The following is a 6,000-nucleotide window of genomic DNA, read 5'->3' as shown; positions in this document are numbered from 1 at the left end:
GTACCTGCGTGCGTGCTTATGCATGAATGCATGTGAGTGTTTCATACATACAGAATGAGTGGAGAGTATGGTGGACGCATATGTTTGTGTAGCATGTATACACATTCAAGCTGAAAATATAGGACATGGTACACTATTTAATTGGTTTGTTATTAAAACTGAATATACTGTAATATCTTAAATGTGTTTGCTCATATATATAAAAAATAATTGCAGATATCTATGACGAGAAAACGTCTGTTTGCTTTTGGCTTTACCCACATCCACTCCGTGAGCAAAATTTGCATGGCAGTTTCTTCAACTAGTGTTTGACCTTTTCATTGGCTCCAGAACAAGATTCTCATGGTTGAAAGACGATGCACTAAAGGAAGCTAACAGAGTGGAATTCAAATAAGAAGTCACAATTGTGACACTGTGATCTTGATATGAGTAATGATTGCGCAGGTGTCCCCACCGTAAGCAGATGTCAGTGATCCACCTGAGGTGTCTTAGCAAAGTCAATAAACACCAGTAGTTGGCCTCAGTGTCATCTTTAGTGAATAAGTGTCATATTATCTGATTATGAGGTGAGGTACCTTCTCTTATTTTACAACAGCTCTTTTGAAAAGTTTGGAAAAATATAATACAACCTACTTGTACTACCACATGTGAGGCACACTTCACAATAAAGGCCTAATTTGTTGAGTGCAACTAAAAACACTTCAACAGTGTAACAGTGAGTAATGGCGCCATATTAAATTACTTCATCTTGGAAACAGAGAGAGGTTTGTCAACAGCTATGCATTCAACTGCTGTTAATCCTCACAAGGACAGTTATTAGGTCAGGTTACGGTCCATTTCCCATGATCAGCCGGGCAGCGTGCCAAAGTATTATTCTGCTTGTAAAACAGTTAGCGCTGCAGAGGCATGTCTGATCCTGCAGATGTACGAAAACCAACAGATGCGAGGGCAAAAGATGGTGTGGGATGTTATGTAATGAAGCACTGAAGAGGCATAGAAGCTCAAGCTGAGAAGGAACGGACATGAAATGAATTGGCAGAAAGTTTTAATCCAAGACTTTTTTTGTGTTTTTGACCTGCACATGGGTGAAGCTTGGTCAATACCAATACTAGCAGAAGAGCCAACATAGAAGTGAGATGGTGGACAGCGAATATACAGCCATATTAGCATTCCTGTAGAGTTGCGTTTCTGGCTTTTTATGCTGAGTTTCCCAATGAATGTACAATTACTTCAGTATTAAGTCTCCCTTTAGCTCTATTTTGGTCTCCACCAACTCCTGAGAAAAATATCTGACTCTTTAGCTGCTAAATGGTCCATTATATTCACAGGCCAGTCTGTCAACCTTTTGGTGCTGGGCAGGTAGTGTGCACAGTGGACTTTTAGAGCTTGATGAGAGCAGTGAGAGAGAACCACAATAACACATTTGTGGGCTATAAAACTAAAACAATGAGGCTAAAAATCTCCATAGAGCTGATGGGAACTGCACAGCCAAGTGATAATTCTCTGTTGGTTGTGACACATTTCATATACAACTATAATCCATTGCTTTATAAAAAAAATATATATATATATATATATATATATATATGTATAATACAATTATAGACACTTTTATTATATCAATAAGAAAAGTAAAAAAGAATCAGCCTAAAAACAAATAGTGCCTATCAATCGTTTTAGTCTTCTGACATCCATGTTCACTCATGGCTGTAATGTACAGTGACGTCTGTCATGTGTTGAAGTATTGATGTTTTCTTCCTTGATTAACTCCTATGACTAATTTTCACTTTATATTTGCTACATTTAAAGCTCAGATTTTGCAGTGGGTTATATTATGGTTATTACACATTGTATATGGCTGTGTTTGGTGGAATATGGTGCAACACTAAAGCCATTACAATTACTGCAGCTGGAGATGTGCGTCATATTCTGCTATTGAAAATGTTAATCAGGTTTGTTTGACTGACAGTGCCAACACAGTCAAATTCAATTCTTTATGCAGTTTTATCTTATTGGGTTGGTTTATATTTTCCATTGCAATGGTATTCTTTTAAACATGAGTAAAAGGTGAGGTAGGTAAGCTTCAAATCATGTTCACTCTGTTAGGTTGTTAAATTACATTTCTTCAAGCTTGTCTCTTTTTCCATTTCTTTACACAGCAGTCAAGCTTTTACTGAATCGAAACTTTGCACGTCACCAAAGCAGAGCACTGTGTCAGCAAAACAATCCTGAAGCAACTGAACCAGTAGGTGGTGTGAGGCTGGTGCTGCACGCAGGAATAGAAACATCCAGAAAGCACAGTCTCTTCTGTTTTGTTGCCAGACTCTCAATGCCAGAAGCGCTGATGAAAGATACCTCTGCTGCCCTTTTGACCAACAGCCTAATCCACATGGAGATTTGCAGTAGCATCCTGCATTAAACTGATAACATGCAAAACAAAAAAACATCATGCTGAAGTAGGTTTATTGATTAGTGAAAGGATATCTGGAGTCAAGTTAGAGCTGGTCCACCTCACCTCAAAATACAGAAGGCCACTTCAGAGAGTAATGCACTAACTTCAGAGTTGTCTTAGCCCATGCAACCCAACACGCATCTGTATCCACCAACACTTGATGGACAGAAGGGAGGGAGCGCTTTTATATTTTTATTCCACTTTAAACTGTCTTTGCAGGTGTCATGTTCATGCAGGACTTCACAGGGTTTTCCCATATGGAAGTAAGTGCTCATCATTTTGTAGATGGTGAAACAGGCAGAACAGAGTTCACACCTTTTGGGGGGGGCTTTAAGGCAAAGATTACAGAACAGGTTTCTGATGTTATTTGGATCCGATCCAAAATAAACTCTGTCTGGAGCTGCCTCTATATTTTGAGACATTGCATTAAGACACCCGGTACACTCACTGCTTACTACATGTGAGCAGCTTCTTCACTGATCTTGGGACTGAAAATAGTCGGGGATATTGGATATTAGGAGATTAGTTTCAGGTGCTAAAAGTTGCTTTCACTCACTAACTGGTGAGTTAAAGAAAAACTGTCAAACATGTTTAACATTTCACATTTACTTTTCCAAGAAGACAGAAACACAGGCCCCTGATCATGTGCAATGCATTAACAACACATGCATCTTGACTCAAGTATGAAGTCGCTATGCTGAACTTGTTAGCAAACAGCTGCCTATTTACACGGCCAGCAGACAAAGAGCAACATTGACATTCATTTGGAGCCATGCCTCTGCCCACCTGATGAATCTAAGTCCAATATTTACTCTTCTTTTAGCTCTGTTTTGGTCTCTTCTAACTCCTGATATAAATATCTGTCTCTTTAGCAGCTAAATTCTCCAGCTAGTCACTAACTTCATCTGTCTGCAGTTTGGTGCAAGTGAACCAAAATGGTAAAGTTGTGGGTCAGACTGGTCATTATTTTCTGTGGGTTCATCACACTTTTATGTGGCATGTCATTGTTATTGTGAAAATATTGGTTAGTGCATCTTTTATTGTAATGTCTGAGCTACGTTAATTACTTTAGTTGAGTATTTTTTTTATCTTGTGGGATTTTATACTTCCTCTCTGATGGATAAACATCACTACAGTTAATACTCGACAGATAAAAACTTGTGATCTTCATTGAGTTTATAAAACAGGACAGGCTACAACACTTAAAATCTGTGAATGACTGTTTTATAATGACCACTAACAATGTGCTTGTTATGCGGTATCGTTTTCACTGCAGTGTCTCATCTTTAACTTGAGTAAATCTGTCATTGATCTTCCGTTGTGCTCGCAATGCTTTGAGCCATCCCATTACAAAACATTTGGCTGACGTTGCTCCTAGTTTATGATGCCTACATTTCCCACCAGGACAAATAAAATCCTTAATCTAATCACAGTGATATCTCCAAGGCAGTAGGAACTCTATCAACCAGATGGTGTATGAAAACACACGTCTGCTTCCTGTCTCCTACTCTGACTGTACTACTTGACCCCTCAGACACACTGTACAGTTTTTCTATTATATTGAATGAGTAAATGTGAGTATTCTATATATTTTTCATCTTTAGTTGTTGATTTTGAGGGAGAAAAATCTAATATCACCGCTGTGTCGTGATGCGTGTACAGTGCCTATTTGGTGCCGGGGGCCAGACAGTATGAAGAGACATATTTGAATGTTGACTGATAAGGATCAGAGGAACAGATTTTTAAATGAGACATTTCAGTTTGCTTCAAGCATTTCCCACATTGTCTTGTAGTAACTACATCTTCATTAGATATTTTAGTCAGTTACCCTGCCACACAAAGTCTGCACAAGCCCCATACAAGTAATCGCTTCACTGCTTTCTGTTTGCATGGTCGCATGGTCACAGACATCACACCCACCCACACACACACACAAATACAGTAAACCTGTATTACAGTATGCACCCTGAGGCTCATCCCTGAATTTAAAAGGTTAAAAGGGTCAGCAAATAACGTCAATATGAATATTTCTTCATTCATTTTTATCAGTGGCAAAAGGCCTGCAGGAGCTTGTGACATATGAGACATGAGTGTTCCGCAGAAAGATCAAATAGCGATCATAAAGGTAACAAATTCAGAGGAACTTGAATATTTTGGCATGTACTTCCTTGATTGCTGACACTTCTGTTGAAATGTTTGTGTATCCTCCGGGTTGTACCGGTATGATCGACTGATATCTGATACTGTTTGTATGGATGGTATCAAGGAAGTCTGAGTACCAGTAAAAAGGTAACAGTTCTTTCCTCCATCAGCCAAGAACTGTAACGGAGATTATCACGAACCATTGTAAATGAATACGTAGATGTTATATTCATTAATTATCTTATAATGTGATTACTGGCGGCATGGCTCTGTGGATGGCAATGTAGGTCTGTCGGTCCACCGCTTTGGTCTAGACTGCAATATCTCTACAACTACTGGAAGGATTGTCCTGAAAGTGTGTACAATCATTCATGGTCCCCAGAGGGTGAATCCTATCGACTATGGTGTTCCCCTGAATTTTCCTCCAGCACAACCATGAGGCACACATTTGTGGTTTTTGGTGAAATGTCTTGACTTTTGACTATTTCTCATTGAAAGATTGCTTTGATATTTGGTGCTCATTTTCACATCCCCCTCAGGATGAATTATAACAATTTTGGTTAACTTTTCTCATCAGGTTATTTAATGGCTTAGTTTATGACTAAATCCCATTCCCATCATCCTGTGCAGCAGTTTTGTGTTTAGTGCTAATTGGTGGTGAACATGGTAAACACTGTACTTCCTATACATTAATATGTTAGCATTATGTGAATTGTGGCCTGTGACGTTAGCATTTAGCTCATATAGCCCCACAGTGACACTAGCTGATGGAAAGATGAAAGATCTGCCGCATTTATTAAAAGTGTAGTCGTAGAACTGTGTTCCTCATTGTTTAGTCTCAAAATAAACAAATCTTTCTCAGAAGGAAAGAGAAAGAGTCAGAAAAAAATCGAATGGCTCTTATACTACCTGATTTACATTAAATGCCACCTACTATATATACAGTCACAGGTTATTTAACTCGAAACCAAAAACATCAACTTCACGGTGTGCTGGAGAAATCACTAATGGTTCACCAAAATCACAAGTATAGGCCTACATTACCTGGGCACCATGGATATCTATAAGAAATTACATGGAAATCCATTAGTCTTTTGTTAAGACAATCCACAAAAAAAAAAATCATCATCTGCATCGCTGTACCAAAGTTTGTGTCAGTAAATCAAATAGATCATGAGAATTTTTCACAGAATAAGTGAAAGCTTTGACCTGCTGATGGAAGAAGGACAGGGATCACCAAGGCCGGTAGGATTCCTGGGCGCCATGAATATCTGTACCAGATGTCTCAACAGTCCATCTCAGATCTGTCAAGAAATTGCACTAAAAGCCAGAAATATCAGCCTGCTGCTGGCGCTTGAGGAAAAGTTTAGATATCTGTGCTCATCTTCATGCCAAACCATCAAATA

This window comes from Seriola lalandi, unplaced genomic scaffold (assembly GCF_002814215.2).
Source record: "Seriola lalandi dorsalis isolate HSWRI2012SDOR001 ecotype SW California unplaced genomic scaffold, Sedor1 jcf7180002054420, whole genome shotgun sequence".
Taxonomy (NCBI): Eukaryota; Metazoa; Chordata; class Actinopteri; order Carangiformes; family Carangidae; genus Seriola; species Seriola lalandi.
Note: the sequence above shows the minus strand (reverse complement) of the source record.